Source organism: Bos taurus, chromosome 3 (genome assembly GCF_002263795.3).
Source record: "Bos taurus isolate L1 Dominette 01449 registration number 42190680 breed Hereford chromosome 3, ARS-UCD2.0, whole genome shotgun sequence".
In the NCBI taxonomy this organism is placed as follows: domain Eukaryota; kingdom Metazoa; phylum Chordata; class Mammalia; order Artiodactyla; family Bovidae; genus Bos; species Bos taurus.
The window spans coordinates 23,113,252-23,138,664 of NC_037330.1; positions in this window are offsets into that span (position 1 = coordinate 23,113,252).

The window sequence follows — 25,413 nt, forward strand, 5'->3', positions numbered from 1 at the left end:
CTCACCACCTTCAGCTCTCTGCCCAAATGTTGCATATGAGACATTCTTTCCCTGAACCATCATATAGTTTGGAATTGACATGTACATACTGCCATATTTAAAATGGATAACCAACCAGGACCTGCTCTATAGCACAGGCAACACTGCTCAATGTTATGTGACAGCCCAGATGGGAGGGGAGTTTGGGGAAAAGTGGATATATGTCTATGTATGACTGAGTCCCTTAGCTGTCCACCTGAAATTGTCACAACACTGTTAATCAGCTATACGCCAATACAAAATAAAAAGTTAAAAAAATTAATAAAATAGGGAAAAATTTTTTAAATTGCTTCCTGTCCCCACCCACCAGCTCCCAGTACTTCTCATTTCCCTTCCATGCTTTATTCATCTCCATTGTACTTATCACCTTATCTGATTTATTTACTTGGGTTACTACCTGATTCTCCCCATAGGATCTGTGTGCTATGGGAGCAGGGATTTATGTATGTTGCTCACTATAGTCCTTGACTGCCTGGCATGGAGTGGCTGTTTAATAAATATTTACTGAATGAATGAATGCATCCATAAAAGTAGTAACTATGAAAACTAGGCTGTGATTTTGCAAGTGGGAAAATACAAAGATATAAACTGTGAGCTGCACAGTGTCTGTGGCAGTGTGGTACGGGAGGGGCCATCTGGGAGCTAGGGGATTGCAGAGACCTGGACTCAAATCCTGCCTCCACCACTTTCCAGCTATGTGACTTTGGGCAAGCGGGCCTAATCCCTTAGTTTCACACTCTGTGAAACAGGTATGATAATGACTCCCTGATGGCGATGTGAAAATTCAATGAGAAAATATAAGTGAACACGTGGCACATAGTAGGTGCTCTATGAACCTTAAATGCCCATCTTCTAAGGAAGGCTGAATATCCAGTGGAGAAGAACTGGGTGGAAGGATACAAAAGTAGAAATAGTTGGGTGTGTCAAATAGAGGGATTGAGAATATTTGATTTTATTAATTTGATATAATCAAGTCCTCCCTACGCATGGGCATGTGAACAGGGGGATAGATTGGGGGCGGTGGGGAGGTTCTCCCAGGTATCTCCTGGGTCTGGTTTTCACCTCTGACACGTACTAGATGTGTGACATTAAGTAAATCTAATCACTCTGGGCCTGTTCCCTTAACTATAAAATGAAAAGGTTGAATTGAGTAACTTTTAGTGCCATCAGTACTTACAATTTCATACTTCAAATAGGCAAGTCATTCCACCTGGCTTTGCCCCACTTCAGCCCAGCCTTACTCACATGTGATGGCCAGATGTTTCTAATCTTAGGCATAAAGGACTCTATTCTTTGGTTTTCAGAAGCCAAAAGAAACTGGAAAGTTTAGGAAAACTGCTAAGCAGATGAACTTTCCTTCTCTCTGGTTCTTAAACAGCCACATTCAGATTGTTCAAACTTAGAAACTTAGAAAATATGAAAAGCAAAGCAAAACAAATATTCACCTTTGGGTTTGAATCAACTATGTGAAGTTTGAAGCCATGAAGGAAAGTGTATGTATGTGGTTTTATTTTATTTTTTTAGCAGCAACCAAAAAGTAGATGTCAGCAGTTTTCAATTGTAACTATAACCTTGTACCCGCATGGCTGTGAGCCGGAGCCAGGAGAGAAAGGCTGGAACAGAGACTGGAGCCTTCTCCTGCTTTGGAAAGCTTGTGGCTTTGTTTTCTTTGCATTGCTTCACGAAGGCGGAGGAGAGGAGGATGTTTGGGTTTGCAGGCCACCAGCCACTGTCAGCAAGTTTGCAGCCCTGGCTTCACTTCCCTGAGCTGGGGGTGGGGGGTTGGGGGGTGCAGGGAGGGTTAGAGGGGTGGGGGGTGAGGGTCAGCTGCCCTGGCCTCCCTCTAACAACAGAGCCACAGAGAATTCAAATACCCTACCAGTTGCAAGGCTCCGACTTTACTCAGCTGAAAACTGACGATCTCATCTGGGAAGGGTCAGTTAAAAAATGACAGAACTGCCCAAAGTAAACAGAGGGAACAACCACAACAGAAACTTTCTCTGCAATGTTTCCTTATAATTACCGGCCCGGCCCACCAGAGCTCTGGCTAGAGTCCCCACCCACCCTCTCTGTTGCCCCCATGACCTTGTTTGAGTAAGCCCTGGCTGACCCGGCTGCGCCTCCGGTCCTCAGGCCTCTCTCCAGAGCTCTCCGCAGAGAGCAAGGAGAGTTCAGTTTGCGGAGTGTTTTTCGACTGGAGTTTGGGGATCACTGAACAAGAACACCCTGTAGAGCTTATTTATCAGAACCCCTAACCAATGAGAAAACTCGGCTTAAATGATGTGCCGGAAGGCAGAGAATAAACACGGGGGGTGGGGGTGGGAGTGGGGGCAGAACTGGTCTCTTCATTCCTGACCGAGGGCTCATTGCAGATTATCACCCACCGTTGCTGCAAAAGGCACTGAAATAGGGAAGTTAATTAAAGTTCTCTTTCTCCACTTTTTCTTTCTCACCGAATCCTACCTTGTTGACCTTCAGGGCTGTGCAGGAAAACATATTTTGAGTGTAGACTTGAGGACAAGAGTTAAACCTTACCCTATATGTATAATAGTACCTTGGGGGCACTTCAGAGTTCACAGTACCTACCCGCCCCTACAGGCTCAGGAATCCCATAAGCCTAGAACTCTGGCACTGCACGTTTTAGCTGTGTGAACTCGTATAAACAAATTATCTACTCTCTCCACAACTCAATTTCCACACCTGCCAAATGGGGACGATCGAAGCATTTACTTGGTAATATAGTCATGACGGGATGGTACATGTTATGTGCAATGAGAAAACCAACAGATGGTAGAAATCGTTAATACCCTAAGGCATGTATTGTACCCTTTTCACACCTGAGGAAATTAAGGCTCAAAGAGGCTACAGGGCTGCAGTCTTACAACTGGTTAGTAAGAGAGCCTGGGTTCAGCTCAGCCTCCTGATGACACACATCCAGGGCACTCACCCCCACACTGCTGAGTGTAGATGGTCAAAGGTGGCTCCAGGCCATAGGTCAGAAGTGTCTGTCCTGGGACTATTGGAATGACATGGTATTTATTAACCCCTCACATGCTCAGGGGACTGGGAAATGGATGCTTCGGGGGGTAAGGTAAGCTTTCATGTGCAGCTTATTTTTTAAATCAGTCTTTACACAGACACCAGCTAGGGAAAGAGACCTAGCACTAATCCTGGCTCAAGCCCAGGGGAGCTGAGCTCGGGGGCTACATCGTAAGTCCTTGATTATCCTCAACTGTCCTTTCCTTCGGCAATGCCTCCTTGATGCTCTAAGGATATTTTGTTTACCCTGATATTAGAGCCTTCTTCAAACACTCTCATGTTACAGTATTTTGGAGTATCCATCTCATTTCCTGTTGGAACAGTGAGCTCCAAAGGAGGGTGCTTAAGATGACACACTGAGACATGGGAAGGAAATACGTGAACACTTGCTTCTATTTATTCTTCAATCCAAATACTAACAAAATCAGACTTTACCAATATTTAAAAATTAGTATAGGAGAACATATATGATTTACAATAAATATGCAATTATTGGGAGTTCATGCTCAATATTTTTGGTGGAGTGAAATGATGAAAAGAATTTGGACATAGAGGTTCTAGAGATAAGCTTCTCAAGGGCAGGAGATGTGCCTAGTTCTGATTTGTATCAAACCTTCATCCTCAGTATCTAGCACTAAATCATTCCCCAAAGAAATATTTGGCACCTGCATGAACTTGGTTGTCTTTCTTCCCCCCTCCTTTTGTCATCCATCTAATATAATCCCACGTCTTGTTCAATATTCTGCCAAGACTTGAAATAAAAATGATAAAGTTGTGTTTGAGAAGTAAAGAGTAAAAGTGTCATGAGAAGATTGAAAAGTACAAGACTGAAATAGAAATAAAAGCAAAATTAAACAAGTGGAACCTAATCAAACTTATAAGCTTTTACAAAAGAAGCCATAAACAAAACAAAAAGACAGTCTAAAGAATGGAAGAAAATATTTGCAAATGATGTGACTGACAAGTGGTTGAATTCCAAAATATACAAACAGCTCACATAACTCAACAACAAAGAAACAAATGATCCAATCAAAAAATGAGCAGAAGATCTAAATAGACATTTCTCCAAAGAAGGCATATAGATGGTCAACATCACTAATTATTAAAGAAATGAAAATCAAAACTAGTAAACTCTACAGATTAAAAAGTCTACAAATAATAAATGTTGGAGAGGGTGTGTAAAAAAAGAACCCTCCTACACTGTTTCTTATTTCTTACTCGCTTCAGTTGTGTCCGACTCTGTGCGACCCCAGAGACGGCAGCCCACCAGGCTCCCCCGTCCCTGGGATTCTCGAGGCAAGAACACTGGAGTGGGTTGCCGTTTCATTCTCCAATGCATGAAAGTGAAAGTGAAGTTGCTCAGTCGTTTCTGACTCTCAGAGACCCCATGGACTGCAGCCTTCCAGGGTCCTCCGTCCATGGGAATTTCCAGGCCTACACTGTTGGTGGGAATTGGTGTAGCCACTATGGAAGACAGTATGGATGTTCCTTAAAAAACTAAAAATAGAACTACCATATAATCCTGCAATCCCACTCCTGGGTTTATAGCCAGAAAAGATGAAAACTCTAATTCAAAATGATATGTGCACCCCAATGTTCATAACAGCATTATTTAAATAGCCAAGACATGGAAGCAACTTAAATGTCCATCAACAGATGAATGGATAAAGAATATGTGGTATGTATATATAATGGAACATTACTCAACCATAAAAGAGAATTAAATAATACCACTTGCAGCAACATAGATTGACCTAGAGATTATCACAGTAAGTGATGTTGTCAGTCACAAAAAGACAAATATCATATATCACTTGTGGAATCTAAAAAAATGATACAAGTGAACTTATTTACAAAACAGAAACATACTCATGGACATAAAAAACAAGCTACGGTTACCAAAGGGGAAAGGGGGAGGGGAATAAATTAGGAGTTTGGGATAAGGAGATACAAAATACTATATAAGGAATAAGTAAACCACAAGGTTCTGCTCTATAGCACATGGAGCTCTGTATTTAATATCTTGTAATAAAATATAATGGAAAATAATTTGAAGAAGAATATATACATATATCGGAGAAGGCAATGGCACCCCACTCCAGTACTCTTGCCTGGAAAATCCCATGGATGGAGGAGCCTGGTAGGCTGCAGTCCATGGGGTCACTAGGAGTCGGACACGACTGAGTGACTTCACTTTCACTTTCACTTTCATGCATTGGAGAAGGCAATGGCAACCCACTCCAGTGTTCTTGCCTGGAGAATCCCAGGGACGGGGGAGCCTGGTGGGCTGCCGTCTATGGGGTCGCACAGAGTCGGACACGACTGAAGCAACTTAGCAGTAGCGGCAGCATATACATATATACATATTTAGTTATATATGTAATTCTGAATCACTTTGCCATACACCAGAAACTAACACAACATTGTAAATCAACTATACTTCAATTAAAAGTAATAAATAAGTTGATAAATAAAAGTTCAAGACTGAAAGTCCCAAAGAAGACAGTTGATGGTAGTTCAAGGTACACAGCTGACAAGAGAGAGCAAAACATCATAGAAGAACCATGGGCACAAAGACAGACATGGAGCACTAGCTCTGCTGTCTGAGAAATCGAGTGTGGTCTGAGCATCTGCACGTTTTCAAACTGAACACCATCCTCTTTCCTAAAGCTTCAGGAAACAATGCAACACAACACAAAGAGCGGGGATCCTGGAGGAGTCTCAGCTCTGTCACTCTCCCTGCCTAGGTGCTATTGGGTAAGGCCCCTAACCACTTCTCCCCCTTCTCCTCCTGGGAAAATAGCTCTCTACTTACAGGTGAGTTTGGACTAGACGATTATGGAGGTACCTTCATGCTCTGAAGCAGCCCTGAATATAGATGAAGTTGGTGGTTTTCTACATGAGACAACTGCACTTTGAGGGGCACCATTGAGGCCCACTGAACCAAAAGCATGACCTGCTGTGGTGTGTGACATCCCCCACTTAGATGCTGTGCTTCTATGCAGGGCTTACCACACCGCCAGTGACTACAGACATGCTACCACTTCGAGTCTCAGCAATGTCCATTAAACATGTAGAGTGAGACAGCAAGTTAAAAAAGACTTGGGTTGCATATAAATAAATATAAATATATACATATATATATTAAAACTCAACATTCAGAAAATGAAGATCATGGCATCCAGTCCCATCACTTCATGGGAAATAGATGGGGAAATAGGGGAAACAGTGACAGACTTTATTTTGGGGGGCTCCAAAATCACTGCAGATGGTGACTGCAGCCATGAAATTAAAAGACGCTTACTCCTTGGAAGGAAGTTATGACCATCCTAGATAGCATATTCAAAGCAGAGACATTATTTTGCCAACAAAGGTCCGTCTAGTCAGGCTATGGTTTTTCCAGTGGTCATGTATGGATGTGAGAGTTGGACTGTGAAGAAAGCTGAGCACCGAAGAATTGATGCTTTTGAACTGTGGTGTTGGAGAAGACTCTTGAGAGTCCCTTGGACTGCAAGGAGATCCAACCAGTCCATTCTGAAGATCAGCCCTGGGATTTCTTTGGAAGGAATGATGCTAAAGCTGAAACTCCAGTACTTTGGCCACCTCATGCGAAGAGTTGACTCATTGGAAAAGACTCTGATGCTGGGAGGGATCGGGGGCAGGAGGAGAAGGGTACGACAGAGGATAAGATGGCTGGATGGCATCACTGACTCGATGGACATGAGTCTGAGTGAACTCCGGGAGTTGGTGATGGACAGGGAGGCCTGGTGTGCTGCGATTCATGGGGTCGCAAAGAGTCGGACACAACTGAGCGACTGAACTGAACTGAACCGAACTGACAGAAAAAAGAAGAAGGAAATGGCAACCCACTCCAGTGTTCTTGCCTGGAAAATTCCATGGAGAGGATCCTGGTGAGCTACTGTCCATGGGGTCACAAAGAGTCAGACACGACTGAGCGACTAAGCACACATACAGAAAAAGAACTGAAGGATATGCACCATCTTTTAATATTGATAATTCCTAGGGTGTAAGAGAGTGAAGATGAGGGTAGAAATTTTATCATTTACTCTAAATTCTTCGATTTTGTTAGCTTGTTTTTAATAAGCTATTTAAATATATATATATATATATTTGTCTGTGCCAGGTCTTAGTTGCAGCATGTAGGATCTGGTTCCCTGACCAGGGATGGAACCTGAGCTCCCTGCATTGGGAGTGTGGAGTCTTAGCCACTGGACCACCAGGGAAGTCCTTAATAAATTATTTTAATACTTAAAGATAAAATTATTTAAAAAATAAGTCTGAGAAGTCCTATACAAATATTTCAACAATTGTGGTACTAAATGGCCACATTTAGTGGCAGAGTCTCTGCTAGAAACAAATCTGATCTTGCTGCTTCATTCTTGCCTTGAGAACCCCATGAACAGTATGAAAAGGCAAAAAGATATGACACTGAAAGATGAATTTCCCAGATCAGCAGGTGCCCAATATGCTACCGGAGAAGAGTGGAGAAATAGCTCCAGAAGTAATGAAGAGGCTGAGCTAAAGCAGAAATAACACCCAGCTGTGGATATGTCTGGTGGTGAAAGTGAAGTCCGATGCTGTAAAGAACAATATTGCCCAGGAACCTGGAGTGTTAGGTCCATGAATCAAGGTAAATTGGAAGTCAAATGAATTAAATTCTTTTGATAAACATTGACATTTTAGAAGTCGGTGAACCAAAATGGACCAGAATGGGTGAATTTAATTCAGATGACCCTTATATCCAGTACTGTGGGCAAGAATCCCTTAGAAGAAATGGAGTAGCCCTCATAGTCAACAAAAGAGTCTGAAACACAGTACTTGGGTGCAAACTCAAAACAACAGAATGTTCTCCGGTCATTTCCAAGGCAAACTATGTGATGTCACAGCAAGCCAAGTCTATGCCCCAACCACTAATGCTGAAGGAGCTGAAGTTGAACAGTTCTACGAAGACCTACATGACCTTCTAGAACTAACATCAAAAAAGATGTCCTTTTCACCACAGGGGACTGGAATGCAAAAGTAGGAAGTCAAGAGATAACTGGAATAATGAGGAAGTTTGGTCTTGGAGTACAAAAAGAAGTGAGGCAAAGGCTAACAGAGCTTTGCTAAGAGAATGTACTGGTCATAGCAAACACCCTCTTTCAGCAATACAAAAGATGACTCTACACTTGGACATCACCAGATGGTCAATACTGAAATCAGATTGATTATATTCTTTGCAAAGAATGGTGGAGAAGTTCTATAAAGCCAGCAAAAACAAGACTGGGAGCTGACTGTGGCTTACATCATGAACTCCTTATTGCAAAATTCAGATTTAAATTGAAGAAGGTAGGGAAAACCACTAGACTATTCAGGTATGACCTAAATCAAATCCTTTGTGATTATAAAGTGTAAGTGACAAATAAATTTAAGGGACTAGATCTGATAGACAGAGTGCCTGAAGAACTATGGATAGAGGTTCATAACAGGAGGCAGTTTTCAGAATCATCCCCAAGAAAAAGAAATTCAAAAAGGCAAAATGGTTGTTTGAGGAGGCCTTACAAATAGCTGAGAAAAGAGAGAAGCCAAAGGCAAAGGAGAAAAGGAAAGATAAACCCATCTGAATGGAGAGTTCCAAGGAATAACAAGGAGAGATAAGAATGTCTTCCTAAGTGATCAATGCAAAGAAATAGAGGAAACAATAGAATGGGAAAGGCTAGAGATCTCTTCAAGAAAATAAGAGATACCAAGGGAACATTTCATGCAAGGATGAGCACAATAAAGGAGAGAAATGGTATGGACCTAACAGAAGCAGAAGATATTCAGAAGAATTAGCAAGAATACACAGAAGAACTATACAAAAAAGGTCTTCATGACCCAGATAACAACCATGACATGATCACTCACTTAGAACCAGACATCTGGAGTGCAAAGTAAAGTGGGCTTTAGGAAGCATCACTATGAATAAAGCTAGTGGAGGTGATGGAATTCCAGTTGAGCTATTTCAAATCCTAAAAGATGATGCTGTGAAAGTGCTGCACTCAATATACCAGCAAATTTGGAAAACTCAGCAGTGGCCACAGGACCGGAAAAGGTCAATTTTCATTCCAATCCCAAAGAAAGGCAATGGCAAAAAATGTTCAAACTACTGCATAATTGCACTCATTTCATATGCTAACAAAGTAATGCTCAAAATCCTCTAAGCTAGGCTTCAACAGTACATGAACCAAGAACTTCCAGATGTTGAAGGTGGATTTAGAAAAGGCAGAGGAACTAGAGATCAAATTGCCAACATCCACTGGATCATAGAAAAGGCAAGAGAATTCCAGAAAAACATCTACTTCTGCTTTATTGACTATGCCAAAGCCTTTGACTGTGTGGATCACAACAAACTGTGGGAAATTCTCCAAGAAATGGGAATACCAGACCACCTTACCTGCCTTCTGAGAAACCTGTATGCAGGTCAAGAAGCAACAGTTAGAACTGAACATGGAACAACAGATTGGTTCCAAAATGGGAAAGGAGTACATCAGCTTGCTTATTTAACTTATATGCAGAGTACATCATGAGAAATGCTGGGCTGGATGAAGTACAAGCTGGAATCAAGATTGCCAAGAGCAACATCAATAACCTCAGATATGCAGATGACACCACCCTTATGGCAGAAAGTAAAGAGTAACTAAAGAGCCTCTTGATAAAAGTAAAAGAGGAGAGTGAAAAAACTGGCTTAAAACTCAACATTCAAAAAATAAAGATCATGGCACCCAGTCCCATCACTTCATGGTAAATAGATGGGGAAACAATGGAAACTGTGACAGGCTATTTTCTTGGGCTCCAAAATCACTGCAGATGGTGACTGCAGCCATGAAATTAAAAGACGCTTGTTCCTTAGATGGTGATTGCAGCCATGAAATTAAAAGATGCTTACTCCTTGGAAGGAAAGTTATGACCAACCTAGATAGCATATTAAAAAGCAGAGATATTACTTTGGCAACAAAGGTCCATCTAGTCAAGGCTATGGTTTTTCCAGTGATCATGTATGGATGTGAGAGTTGGACTGTGAAGAAAGCTGAGCACCGAAGAATTGGTGCTTTTGAACTGTGGTGTTGGAGAAGACTCTTGAGAGTCCCTGGGACTGCAAGGAGGTCCAACCAGTCCATCCTAAAGGAGATCAGTTCTGGGTGTTCATTGGAAGGACTGATGCTAAAGTTGAAACTCCAATACTTTGGCCTCCTCATTCGAATAGTTGACTCATTGGAAAAGACCCTCATGCTGGGAGGGACTAGGGGCAGGCGGAGAAGGGGACGGCAGAGGATGAGATGGCTGATGGCATCACCAACTCGATGGACATGAGTTTGAGTGAACTCTGGGAGTTGGTGATGAGCAAGGAGGCCTGGCGTGCTGCAACTGAACTGAACTGTTCCTTAGAAAAAAAGCTATGACAAACCTGGACAACATATTAAAAAGCAGAGGCATTACTTTGCCAACAAAGGTCTGCATAGTCAAAGCTATGGTTTTTCCAATAGTCATGTATGGATATGAGAGTTGGACCATAAAGAAGGCTGAGCACTGAAGAACTGATGCTTTTGAAATGTGGTATTGGAGAAGACTCTTGAGAGTCACTTGGACTGCAAAGAGATCAAACCAGTCAATTCTAAAGGAAATCAATCCTGAATATTCATTGTAAGGACTGATGCTGAAGCTCCAATGCTTTGGCCCTTATGCGAAGAGCTAACTCATTAGAAAAGACCTTCATGCTAGGAAAGATTGAAGACAGGAGGAGAAGGGGACTTCAGAAGATGAGAATCACCATCTCAATGCAGATGAATCTGATCAAACTCTGGGAGATGGTGAAGGACAGGGAAGCCTGGAGTGCTTCAGTCCACGGGGTCATATAGAGTCAGACATGACTGAGTGCCTGAACAAGAACAACTTCAATAGAGCCTTTACTAAAGCACTGACCATGCACAAAGATTCTTTGGAGGATAGAGGCACAGACTGAGAGGCCCTAATCACATCATCAAAAGTCTCATTTAGTAATCTTGGGCAACATAAATTTGTCCAAACTTAACTTGAGTTTGCATTTCTCCATGGTAAAACAAGGCTGTTAAACCAAATGACCCATAAGGGACCTTTCTACTCTGAAGATCTATGGTTCTGAGTTACAGTGCATGCAAAGATCCAGCTAGGAAAGTGAGTATGACAGATAGGATTTAGGAAAGAATTTCTTACTTTCTTCCAAATCTGTATGAAAATTGATGGGAAACTCTCTCTTCCTCCCTTGCCCCTCTTTTCCTTGCTACATCCCATGGTCTAAATTTTCTATACTGGGGACAGCCTCCACTTCATGGGCCCTGATATGTTACAGAGACTACCCTCCTTTATACAAGCTGGAAAATATCAGATACTTATCTCCCAGCCTTCTTTGCAGCTAAGCACAGGTACATTGATCTGCACTAGATTTCAACCCTGGCACTAGTGACTTGAAGTCTGCTCTGCAAGGGGGTAGCATTAGTTGCAATAACACCTTTCTGTGTCTAGATGCTTCAGTAATGGTGATTCTCGCAGCAGGGATCAGCATCCAGATGTGGGATATCCACTGTCCCAGCAGTAGTGTCCATGTGTGGAGGTGTCGGCGTTTTCATGGGGTTGTTCTGCAGCATAATTCTGGGAGTCATTTCTTGATATGCAACCTCTAAACCTGGGTCTCCAGTCATTCTGGAAGGCTTGTGAACTACCCAATATCCTTTAATACATTATTTTTCTGCTTAAATTAATCAGTTTGTTTCTTTTGCTTGCAACCAAAATCCATGAATAATGCAATCACTACTTTTTAAAAATACACTTGGTTAAAAAAGAGTAAGTGAAAAGAATGCTTTAAGAGAAAAAAGCAAGTCTCCTTTCCTTTCTTGATCTCTTATTTTCCAAGTTCCCCTCTCTTGAGGTAGCTGGTACCTGAACATTTTCTGAGAGACATTCTGTGTGTATGTAATGTATCTAGGAAAAAAGTTTAAAACCACCAGTATAATGGGGTCATTCCATATACATTGTTACATATCTTGCTTTTAATCATAACAATGCATGTTGGAGATAATCCCATAAATATAAAAGTGCCTCATTCTTTTTAATGGCTGCTTAGAATTCCATACAGTATATAGAATGCTATTATCTATGTAGCCAGTAGCCTACTGTGAACAGTTGGGTTGCTTACAGTTTTTATGACTACAAATAAGGCTGTAAGGAATATCCTTGTAAGTAGTTCTTAAATATGTCTCTTTAAGAGAGACAGTGCCCAGTGCAAGCATATTCGTAGGACACATTTCTGACAGTGAAGTTGTTGGATCAGAGTGTAACGTTTTAATTTTTACAGATAGTACCGATCTGTACTACAGGGAGACTGCATCAATTTTTGATCTTGCTAAAATGCTTTAGACTCCATGTCTCCCTGTATTTTTACCTCATGAATGTGTATTATTAGATATTTATAGTGTTACCATTCTGATAGGTGAAAAATGATTTCTCATTGTTTTAACATTTATTCTTTAAACCATAAGTGAGGTTGAGTATTTTTCTTATAAGTAAAGAAAAAAAGCATATTTATACGCACTATTTTATTTACCTATGTATTCTCTTCATGCCCTTTGCCTGTTTTTATAAATTGGATTTTGATCTGTTTTAGTTTGTAAGAACTCCATATTTTAAGGGACCTAGTCCTTTTTTCATATTTGTTACAAATTTTTTTTTCCTGATTGTTTTTGGTTTTCTGACCTTGTTTACTTTACTTGATTTTTTTTTTCCTCACAGAAATATTTATTTATTTATTTTTAGGTAGGGGGCACACCATGGGCTTCCTAGGTCGTGCAGTAGTAAAGAATCTGCCTGCCAATTCAGGAGAAGCAAGAGACACAGGTTTGACCCCCAGGTCATGAAGATCCCCAGGAGGAGGAAATGGCAACCTGCTCCAGTATTCTTGCCTGGAGAATCCCATGAATCCAGACTGGCGGGCTACAGTCGATAGGGTCACAAAGAATCAGCCATGACTGAGCATGCATATAACACTCAAGTTCGACACGGCTTGTGGGATCTTAGTTCTCCAACCAGGGATTGAACCTGAGCCCTCAGCAGTGAGAGCTTGGAGTCCTAACTACTGGACTTCCAAGGAGCTCCTAGAAATTTTTAATTTTCATAGAGTCAAATTTGTCCATAGTTTTGCTTAGAAGCGCTTTTGATTGGAAAGCTTATGGTCTCAACATTGAAGCTGCTTATTTAGAAAAACAACCGGGGATTTCTTGTTAAAGAGAGTAGATTAAGTACATGCATTGTGTTCTGCTCCCTCCTAGACCTTAACCAAAAGTTAACTTTTGATAAGGAATACATTCACATGGTTCTAAAGCTAAAAAATGTAAAAAAGCACAGAGCAAAACGTTTCCCTCATCCATACCTCCCATTGGACTGGGTCCTACCTCCTTCACAAGGAAGCACTCCTACTAGCTTCTCATGTGTGTTTCCAGAGTTTCTTTTTGCATGCGTAAGGAAATAAAGACTTTGGTGAAGGGATAAACCTACAAATGCAAAGAGAATGTGAAAAGGACAACAGCTGGATGACTTATAGCTGGAACGTAGATAAATGAATGATGCTTCCCAGGTGGCTCAGTGGTGAAGAATCTGCCTGCCAATGCAGGAGATGTAGGAGACACAGGTCTGATCTCTAGGTCAGGAAGATCCCCTAGAGAAGGAAATAGCAATCCACTCCAGTATTCTTGCCTGGAAAATCCCATGGACAGAGAAGCCTGGAGGGCTACAGTCCATAGGGTTGCAAAGAATTGGACCTGACTGAGCAACTGAACACACACACACACACACACACATGATTCAAGAGAAAGATGAATTCTAAGCCAGCAGAAGTGAAAGCTACAGAAACTCACTTTACATTTCAGAAGCCTCCATGTATTCAGGAACTGGAGGCACTAGGTAACTGTTTTAATTTTAATTTGTAAAAAAATTTTGGCTGTACTGGGTCTTCATTGCTTCGTGCAGGCTTTCTATAGTTGCAAGGAGCGGAGGCTACTCTTCATTGTGGTATGTGGGCTTCTCATTTCTGTGTCCTCTCTTGTTAAGGAGTATAGGTTCTAGGCGCAGGGCCTTCAGCAGTTGCAGTGCACAGGCTCAGTAGTTGTGTCTCAGGGGCCCTAGAGCACAGACAGATTCAGTAGTTGTGGTGCACAGGCTTAGTTGCCCTGCAACATGTGGAATCTTCCCTGACTAGGGATCGAACCTGTGTCCCCTGCATTGGCACACAGACTCTTATCTATTGTGCCACCAGGGAAGTCTGACACCAGGTACTTTTGTGAGTACTTTGGTTCCAAATAGGAAAGGGAGTACGTCAAGGCTGTATATTGTCACCCTGTTTATTTAACTTATATGCAGAGTACATCATGTGAATGCTGGGCTGGATGAAGCACAAGCTGGAATCAAGATTGCTGGGAGAAATATCAATAACCTCAGATATGCAGATACTACCACCCTTATGGAAGAAAGTGAAGAAGAACTAAAGAGCCTCATGATGAAAGTAAAAGAGGAGAGTAAAAAATTTGCCCTAAAGATCAACATTCAGAAAACTAAGATCATGGCATCTGGTCCCATCACTTCATGGAAAATAGATGGGGAAACAGTGGCTGACTTTATTTTTGGGGGCTCCAAAATCACTGCAGATGGTGATTGCAGCCATGAAATTAAAAGACGCTCACTCCTTGGAAGAAAAGTTATGACCAACCTAGAAATCATATTAAAAAGCAGAGACATTACTTTGCCAACAAAGGTCCTTCTAGTCAAGACTATGGTTTTTCCACTGGTCATGTATGGATGTGGGAGTTGGACTATAAAGAAAGCTGAATGCCGAAGAACAGATGCTTTTGAACTGTGGTGTTGGAGAAGACTCTTGAGAGTCCCTTGGACTGCAAGGAGATCCAACCAGTCCATTCTGAAGGAAATCAGTCCTTTATTCATTGGAAGGACTGATGTTGAAGCTGAAACTCTAATACTTTGGCCACCTGATGCGAAGAACTGACTCATTTGAAAAGACTCTGATGCTGGGAAAGGCAGGAGGAGAAGGGGACAACAGAGGATGAGATGATTGGATGGCATCACCGACTCAATGGACATAAGTTTAAGTAAACTCCAGGAGTTGGTGATGTACAGGGAGGCCTGACATGCTGCAGTCCATGGGGTCACAAAGAGTCAGACACGACTGAGCAACTGAACTGAACAGTGAATAAAGTTGTGGTTTAAACAGTAGGCTGAGTTGAAATTCAATTCAAGAAGCAGCGAGGTCCCTGGACCCCTTTTTCGCTTTCCCCACAATGACCAAAGAACAGAGGTTTTCTTCTTCTGGTGGTGATCTCTGGTGGCTTCAGCCTGCAACAGCTTGGAGCAGGGCTTGGCTTCTCAACCAGAAATTGAGGCTGGGTCACAGCGGTGAGAGCACCAGATCCTAGCCACTAGACCAGTGGTCAGTGACAAGGCCCTGGCCCTTCAGCTTTGCAGAAAAGAATTCCACAAATATGGAAAGTATTGAAGCAAGTAAAGTATTTATTATGAGGAAAAAGGGTATAGTATCTTTGGATAGACACATGGACAGACTTAGAGGGAGAGTCCCTGAGTTGTTGAGTTGCACCTTGAGCTAGTTTGAATTACTTTTATGGGATATTTCTTCTGGGTTTCCTTTGGCCAATCATTCTGATTTGCCTGGTTCACAGTCCACATTTGGTATATCTCAGGATCCTCCCATGTGTGTGCATGCATGTCTTAGCCAAGATGGATTCTACCACAAAGGCCTATGGGTAGAACATCTCTTGACATAACTCCCCTTTGGCCTCCAAGGAACCTTTTCTGTGCATGTTGGATCAGGGAGGTCTCCTGATTTCAGGAACAAGTAATATGTGGTCTATGCAGGGTCCAACCTCCTCCCTTAATTGCTCTCCTATTCTTGTCTTCTATTCTAAATGGGCTTCCCTGGTGGCTCAGACAACAATGTAAGAGACCCAGGTTCAGTCCCTGAGTTGGGAAGATCCCCTGGAGAAGGGAATGGCAACCCACTCCAGTATTCTTGCCTGGAGAATTCCTTGGACAGAGGAACCTGTTGGGCTACAATCAATCATGTCACAAAGAGTTGGACACAACTGAGTGACTAACACACATTTTGTCTTGGAGTTTCAGTCAATAGAGAATGAATCTCCAATTGCTTTACCCTGCAGGGGTTGGAGATGGGGACACTTGCCTCCTGCCTCCCGTGGGAGAGCAAGATGGAGGGAGGACCAGACACAGGTGTGTGAAAGGACAATGTACTGAAAAAAATGATTACCTAGAGACCCCTTGCCTTCTTCCCTTACATAGGTTGTACAATGCCGGTGTAGAGTCAAGAGACAGGAAAGTGTTATCTGGGAGCCTGACGTGCTGGAGAGAAATGCCCTAAAGATTACTGGGAAATAGCAGCATCTCTAAGAGAGCAAGAAAACACAAAATTATCAATATCCTCAGAGAGATAAGAGGGCAGAGTGCACATATGAAATAAGAATGGAAGGCTATTTCATGTAAAGGAACATTTAGAAAACAAAAGCCAGATCTGAGAAATTGAAATATGATTGCAGAAAAAAAAAAAAAAGCTCAATAGGAGATTTGGAAAGTAAAAAATAAAGCAAACAGATAAGATATGGGAAATAAAAGATAAAGAGCAAAAGTAGTTTAACTGGGAGATGATCCCAGCAAACACCTGAAGGGCAGTAGGGAAGTGAAACAAGGAAACCAATATATCCAGCAAGTTACTGTGAATAGCTGGAACTTGATTCCTTTGGGGAACTCGGGGAGACCAGTGTAGAAATTTTACCTCAAATTTACCCCAACTCAGGGCTCAGGAGACTGGGATATTTATCTGTCAATTCTCACCAGTCATTGGTTAAGGGCTGCTCCTAGGGAGAAGGGGGTTATTTTACCAACACTTCCATGAGACTTCCTTGGTGGCTCAAGACAGTAAAGCGTCTGCCTACAATGCAGAAGACCTGGGATCAAACCCTGGGTTGGGAAGATCTCCTGAAGAAGGAAATGGTAACCCACTCCAGTATTCTTGCCTGCAAAACCCCATGGAGGAGCCTGGTAGGCTACAGTCCATGGGGTTGCAAAGAGTTAGTTGGACATGACTGAGCGACTTCACTTTCTTTCTTTCTTTCCTGGGCAAACTTTCGCTGGCCAGAAAAAGTCCTCAGGAAAAGAGCCATTATGCTGGTGATTTAGAATACATGGATATGGTAGGTACTGAGAGAACACGGGAAGGACATTGATGGAAGTTGTTCAATCTTTTCTGCACTCTTTCTTAGGAGACTACTAGAGGATGTGCTCCAGCCAAACAATGGAGCCAGCCAAAATAGAAGAGACGGAATCCAAGAACTAGAGCTTCCAAAATGAGAGGTGAAGGGAATCTCTACTATGTGGTGACAGGAGATCCCAGATGTCCAGCAAGTCTAGAGATGGATCAGCCCAGATAGAAGCAGATCAGGAGGCTCCAGAAAAACTCTCTTTAAGATGAAATTCATTGGATATCAATTTGTTTGAAAACATTGTGAGGAGACTTAAACACCCAGAGAAAAGTAGGGATTAAATTAGTGACACACGTAGGAAATCTAGGCAATTATTAACTCCAGAGGAAGCAAAATGTTTTTCAGGAAAATGATCATAACTTATTACATAACACAGGTGTGAAAAGAATTTATTTGGTCAAAAGTAATGGAGGAGCCACCCCACGCCCAAGGCCAGGGGCGGAGGCTGAGAAGACCAACCCCACATCCAAGGATCCGTGGCTGTGTGGGCGCAGGAGGGCCTAGAGGAGCTATCCCACGTTGAAGGTCAGGAAGGGCGGTGGTGAGGAGATATCTCTCGTCCAAGGTAAGGAGCAATGGCTGTGCTTTGCTGGAGCAGCCGTGAAGAGATACGCCACGCCCAAGGTAAGAGAAACCCAAGTAAGACAGTAGGTGTTGCAAGAGGGTATCAGAGGGCAGACACACTGAAACCATACTCACAGAAAACTAGTCAATCTAATCACACTAGGACCACAGCCTTGTCTAACTCAATGAAACTAAGCCATGCCTGTGGGGCAACCCAAGATGGGCGGATCATGGTGGAGAGGTCTGACAGAATGTGGTCCACTGGAGAAGAGAATGGCAAACCACTTCAATATTCTTGCCTTGAGAATCCCATGAACAGTATGAAAAGGCAAAATGATAGGATACTGAAAGAGGAACTCCCTAGGTCAGTAGGTGCCCAATATGCTACTGGAGATCAGTGGAGAAATCACTCCAGAAAGAATGAAGGGATGGAGCCAAAGCAAAAAGAATACCCAGCTGTGGATGTGACTGGTGATAGAAGCAAGGTCTGATGCTGTAAAGAGCAATATTGCATAGGAACCTGGAATGTCAGGTCCATGAATCAAGGCAAATTGGAAGTGGTCAAACAAGAGATGGCAAGAGTGAATGTTGACATTCTAGGAAACAGCGAACTAAAATGGACTGGAATGGGTGAATTTAACTCAGATGACCATTATATCTACTACTGTGGGCAGGAATCCCTCAGAAGAAATGGAGTGGCCATCATGGTCAACAAGAGTCCAAAATGCAATACTTGGATACAATCTCAAAAATGACAGAATGATCTCTGTTCGTTTCCAAGGCAAACCATTCAATATCACAGTAATCCAAGTCTATGCCCCAACCAGTAATGCTGAAGAAGCTGAAGTTGAACGGTTCTATGAAGACCTACAAGACCTTTTAGAACTAACACCCAAAAAAAGATGTCCTTTTCATTATAGGGGACTGGAATGCAAAAGTAGGAAGTCAAGAAACACCTGGAGTAACAGGCAAATTTGGCCTTGGAATATGGAATGAAGCAGGGCAAAGACTAATAGAGTTTTGCCAAGAAAATGCACTGGTCATAGCAAACACTCTCTTCCAACAACACAAGAGAAGACTCTATACATGGACATCACCAGATGGTCAACACCGAAATCAGATTGATTATATTCTTTGCAGCCAAAGATGGAGAAACTCTATACAGTCAGCAAAAACAAGACCAGGTGCTGACTGTGGCTCAGTTCATGAACTCCTTATTCCCAAATTCAGACTTAAATTGAAGAAACTAGGGAAAACCACTAGACCATTCAGATATGACCTAAATCAAATCCCTTATGATTATACAGTGGAAGTGAGAAATAGATTTAAGGGCCTAGATCTGATATATAGAGTGCCTGATGAACTATGGAATGAGTTTCGTGACATTGTACAAGAGACAGGGATCAAGACCATCCCCATGGAAAAGAAATGCAAAAAAGCCAAATGGCTGTCTGGAAAGGCCTTACAAATAGCTGTGAAAAGAAGAGAAGTGAAAAGCAAAGGAGCAAAGGAAAGATATAAGCATCTGAATACAGAGTTCCAAAGAATAGCAAGAAGAGATAAGAAAGCCTTCCTTAGCGATCAATGCAAAGAAATAGAGGAAAACAACAGAACGGGAAAGACTAGAGATCTCTTTAAGAAAATAGAGATACCAAGGGAATACTTCATGCAAAGATGGACTCAATAAAAGACAGAAATGGTATGGACCTAACAGAAGCAGAAGATATTAAGAAGAGATGGCAAGAATACACAGAAGAACTGTACAAAAAAGATCTTCACGACCCAGATAATCACGATGGTGTGATCACTTACCTAGAGCCAGACATCCTGGAATGTGAAGTCAAGTGGGCCTTAGAAAGCATCACTACGAACAAAGCTAGTGGAGGTGATGGCATTCCAGTTGAGCTATTTCAAATCCTGAAAGATGATGCTGTGAAAGTGTTGCACTCAATATGCCAGCAAATTTGGAAAACTCAGCAGTGGCCACAGGACTGGAAAAGGTCAGTTTTCATTCCAACCCCGAAGAAAGGCAATGCCAAAGAATGCTCAAACTACCACACAATTGCACTCATCTCACACACTAGTAAAGTAATGCTCAAAATTCTCCAAGCCAGGCTTCAGCAGTATGTGAACCATGAACTTCCAGATGTTCAAGCTGGTTTTAGAAAAGGCAGAAGAACCAGAGATCAAATTGCCAACATCCGCTGGATCATGGAAAAAGCAAGAGAGTTCCAGAAAAACATCTATTTCTGCTTTATTGACTATGCCAAAGCCTTTGACTGTGTGGATCACAATAAACTGTGGAAAGTTCTGAAAGAGATGGGAATACCAGACCACCTGACCTGCCTCTTAAGAAATTTGTATGCAGGTCAGGAAGCAACAGTTAGAACTGGACATGGAACAACAGACTGGTTCCAAATAGGAAAAGAAGTACGTCAAGGCTGTATATTGTCACCCTGCTTATTTAACTTATATGCAGAGTACATCATGAGAAACGCTGAACTGGAAGAAGTACAAGCTGGAATCAAGATTGCCGGGAGAAATATCACTAACCTCAGATACGCAGATGACACCACCCTTATGGCAGAAAGTGAAGAGGAACTCAAAAGCCTCTTGATGAAAGTGAAAGTGGAGAGTGAAAAAGTTGGCTTAAAGCTCAACATTCAGAAAACGAAGATCGTGGCATCCGGTCCCATCACTTCATGTGAAATAGATGGGGAAACAGTGGAAACAGTGGCTGACTTTATTTTTTGGGGCTCCAAAATCACTGCAGATGGTGACTGCAGCCATGAAATTAAAAGACGCTTACTCCTTGGAAGGAAAGTTATGACCAACCTAGATAGCATATTCAAAAGCAGAGACATTACTTTGCCAACAAAGGTCTGTCTAGTCAAGGCTATGGTTTTTCCAGGGGTCATGTATGGATGTGAGAGTTGGACCGTGAAGAAGGCTAAGCGCCGAAGAATTGATGCTTTTGAACTGTGGTGTTGGAGAAGACTCTTGAGAGTCCCTGGGACTGCAAGGAGATCCAACCAGTCCATTCTGAAGGAGATCAGCCCTGGGATTTCTTTGGAAGGAATGATGCTAAAGCTGAAACTCCAGTACTTTGGCCGCCTGATGCGAAGAGTTGACTCATTGGAAAAGACTCTGATGCTGGGAGGGATTGGGGGCAGGAGGAGAAGGGGATGACAGAGGATGAGATGGCTGGATGGCATCACTGACTCGATGGACGTGAGTCTGAGTGAACTCCGGGAGTTGGTGATGGACAGGGAGGCCTGGTGTGCTGCGATTCATGGGGTCGCAAACAGTTGGACACGACTGAGCAACTGAACTGAACTGAATATAAATATGCGTATCACTCTAATAGTGATATAGGTATATAAGTTCAGGAAATATATGTGTGTGTGTTATGTTGTTGTTTAGTCACTGAAGTCATGTCTGACTCTTTTGCAACCCCATGACTGTAGCCTGCCAGGCTCCTCTGTCCATGGAATTCCCCAGGCAAGAATACTGGACTGGGTTGCCATTTCGTCCTCCAGGGGATCTTTTCGACTCAAGGATCAAACCCCATCTCCTGCATGGGCAGGTGGTTTCTTTACCACTGAGCCACAGGGCAAGACTATGTATATGCTATGGAAGGCGTGAAAACTAAATCCCCATTTCCTACAGTAGAAAGTGATTAGATTAAAAAAATTGAGAAGTAGCTATTCAGAGCTATGGAGACAAAAAAAGTGTTATTTAAAGCATTTGAAATTATTTCCTCTGTGGGGTGAGAAATGGGGGGATATGGAGTGGGGAAATGCTATTTAGTAATGCAGAACTATTCGATTCTTTAAACTATGTGCATATTAAATTTTGACATAATTAATAAAAATCAGTAATTCATCTTTTTTCTTCTGCTGTATGGAAAAAGGAGGAGTTGAGGCGAAGAATGGGCATCATTCTCAGCTGAGAAGGAAGCTGGGAAAGTAAAGTGAAACTTGTTTCTTGAGCCTATCCACCCAGCAAGGCCATTGCCTTTTCATCTCTTTTTGAGACATGGAAAAGTCAAAGTGAAAGCTACTCAGTCATGTCTGACTCTTTGTGACCCCATGGACTATACAGATCATGGAATTCTCTAGGCCAGAATACTGGAGTGGGTAGTCTTATCCCTTCTCCAGTGGATCTTCCCGATCCAGGAATCAAACAGGGGTCACCTGCATTGCAGGTGGATTCTTTACCAACTGAGCTATCAGGGAAGCCTTGAGGCAGGGAAAAGGGAATGGAAAACCACTTCAGTATTCTTGCCTTGAGAACCCCATGAACTGTATGAAAAGGCAAAAAGTTATAAACAACTGGGAAATTATGACAATGATTTTAAAAAGAGCTGTTGATGCCCAGCTGACCTGAAATCTGGGACTGACCTAGGAGGGTTTTGACCCAAGGAGATGATCCAGGTAGTTGCAAAGAAAGAATTCTACCAAATTAGAAAATAAAAACAGCATTCCATTAAGGGAGACATTAATAGCACTAAAAATGTCAGTGGAATAAATTCTTAATTGTGTCTGAAGATACATTTCTTGAAACTTTAAATGCCTATTGCCTTACAATCCAAAATTTTAAAAATATGACTATTTTGATTTACAATTTTAAAGAAAACATGGAAGTGCTTTCTACAGAGTTTGATTAACCACCTCTATCATTGAAATCACATTATTTAGGTGTGTGGCCCATTAAGACACCAGAGTCTGCTGCCTTCAGTTGCTAAACACCCATGGGTCTCTTGAAAGCTGACTCAATCCTCTTTTCCTGTTTTCAGTCTCTCTCTATTGGATCCTTCTCCTCAGCCCAGAAAAATGCTCAAAAGTTACCCATCTAAAATTAAGAAGGAAGAAAGTCTCACTTTAGCTAGCAGCCCTACTTTCTCTTTTCCTTCATCACAATACTTCTAAAAAGAACACATGCTGACTTCCTTTATTTCCTCACCGCATGCTGCTTCTTCACCCTGTGCAACCTGGCTTTCACTCTGACCATCTCGCTGAGCCTGCTGCCTCAGAAGGCTCAAGACTTCCTACCTGCTAAACCCTCTTGGTCCTATCTGGTCTTCATCCTCTTCTATCTCTCTAAGCCTTTGACTTTTAAAATCTTCTCCTGCTGGCTCTCTGTCTCTGTCTCTCTGCCTCAGCCTCTCTCTTGATTCCCTTCCTCCTCCCCTTAACTCTCAGACTTCCTGGTTTCCCTCCTCTCTTATCCTCTCTTTGGCTATCTTCTCATCCATTATCTTCTGAAGAACAGGCTAACCCAGAGATGCACTGACCCCTGGCGTGATCTGGTCTTGTCAGTGTCCCACCTCATGTGTACCCTTGCTCACTACACTCTGGTTACATGGCTGTTTCTTTCAGTTCCTTTAAAGCACCCAGCTCTTATTGCCTTAGAGCCTCTTCCCTCTATCTGGGATGCTCTTCCCCACCCACCCCACCCCTCCATCTGTCTATTTCCAGCTCAGCTTTTAGGTCTCAGCTTACTATCACTTCCTCAGACTACTCCTCCTGAATTGCCTCCCTACCCCACCCTCCAAAACTAAATCAATTTTCTCATTTTCTCTGTCTTAGAATCATTTTTTCCTTCAAAGTATTTATGCAGTTTTTAATCACAACCCTATGTTATATGTTGATTTGCTTTAATGTCTACTTTTCACCTTAGAGTATAAACTCCATGAGGACTGGAACTGTGTCAGTTTTGTTTACCATCTTATATTTAGCATTTCCACATAGTTCCTTGAACAGTAGATACTAAATATTTGTTGAATGAATGAATTTTTTCATGCCAAGTACTAGTCCATCCTAAAGGAGATCAGTCCTGGGTGTTCTTTGGAAAGAATGATGCTAAAGCTGAAACTTCAGTACTTTGGCCACCTCATGCGAAGAGCTGACTCATTGGAAAAGACTCTGACACTGGGAGGGATTGGGGGCAGGAGGAGAAGGGGATGACGGAGGATGAGATGGCTGGATGGCATCACTGACTCGATGGACGTGAGTCTGAGTGAACTCCAGGAGTTGGTGATGGACAGGGAGGCCTGGCGTGCTGCGATTCATGGGGTCGCAAAGAGTCGGACGCGACTGAGCGACTGATCTGAACTGAAGTGAACTATAGGAAGTACTTTACATACGTCACCATATTTTTATTGTCACATCAGTCCTGATTCAACCCCGACTATCAGTCAAGGAAACTGAACCTTAGAAAGACTGAGTAATAGTACCCAAGACCTTACAGGAAAATAAGTGTCAGAGCTAGAATTTGAAAATACATTTATCTGACTCTATGTAGGACTTCTTAATTATCATGCTTTAGCATTCGTCACTCAGTTGTGTCCGACCCCTTGCGACCCCATGGACTGTAGCCCTCCAGGCTCCTCTGTCCTTGGGATTCTCCAGGCAAGAATACTGATGTGGGTAGCCATTCACTTCTCCAGGGGGTCTTCCTGACCCAGGGATTAAACCCGTGTCTCCTGCATTGCAGGCAGATTCTTTACCGTCTGAGCCACCAGGGAAGCCTATCATGTTACAGTGCTTCCTAGTTGAAAAAGCTACACCCACCTTCCAAACCTGCCTTCACACTTACACCTTCTTGGTGGTGTGTTCGCTTCCTTCTGAGTCCTCCTCCCAGGATCTCTTCCAAGCTGGACCCTGGTACCTGGTGGGGAACTGATCTTGGAGGAGACTGGGCGGTCCTGGCAGCTTTCCCTTTCTAACATATATTTCTGAAAAGCTCTCAGAAAACCTGAGAGGCAGGCAAACCATGATGCTGGTCAGTGTTCAGATTGCTCTCCTCTGCTTTCCATCTGCTCTTCTCATCTCCTGCCTTCTCCCCACGGCTTTGGGATCCTCCTCATGAGGTGTCCCACTCAGGTCCCCTCTCCCTGCCCACAGGTACCCTCTGCATATTCTAGTCCCTTTCCTTGACAAAAATGTACCTGTTCTGGAAAATGTTCTTAATATAATGGTAAGTAAAAATAATAAAGTAAGATAAAATATGGTATAAGTAGTTGCTATGGGTGGAGTTTTAGTTAAAGGTAGATATTTAGGTAAATCACTATACAACCCTCAATGCATATATTGAAGTCATACCCCTGCACCTCAGAATGTGACCTTATTTGCAAGAATGGTCATCATGAAAGTAATTATTGGAGTTGAAGTGAGGTCATATTGGGGTAGGGTGGGTCCCTATTCCACTATAACCGCTGTTACTATAGAAACAACACAATGTGGAGAGACAAACACGGACTCGGGAAGAAGGCCATGTGAAGATGAAGGCAGAGACTGACAGCAGAAGCTGAGGAACAGCAGGGATTGCAGAAAATGACCAGACGCCAGGGCAAAGGCCTAGAACAGAGTCTCCCTCCTTATCCCAGCAGGAACCAACT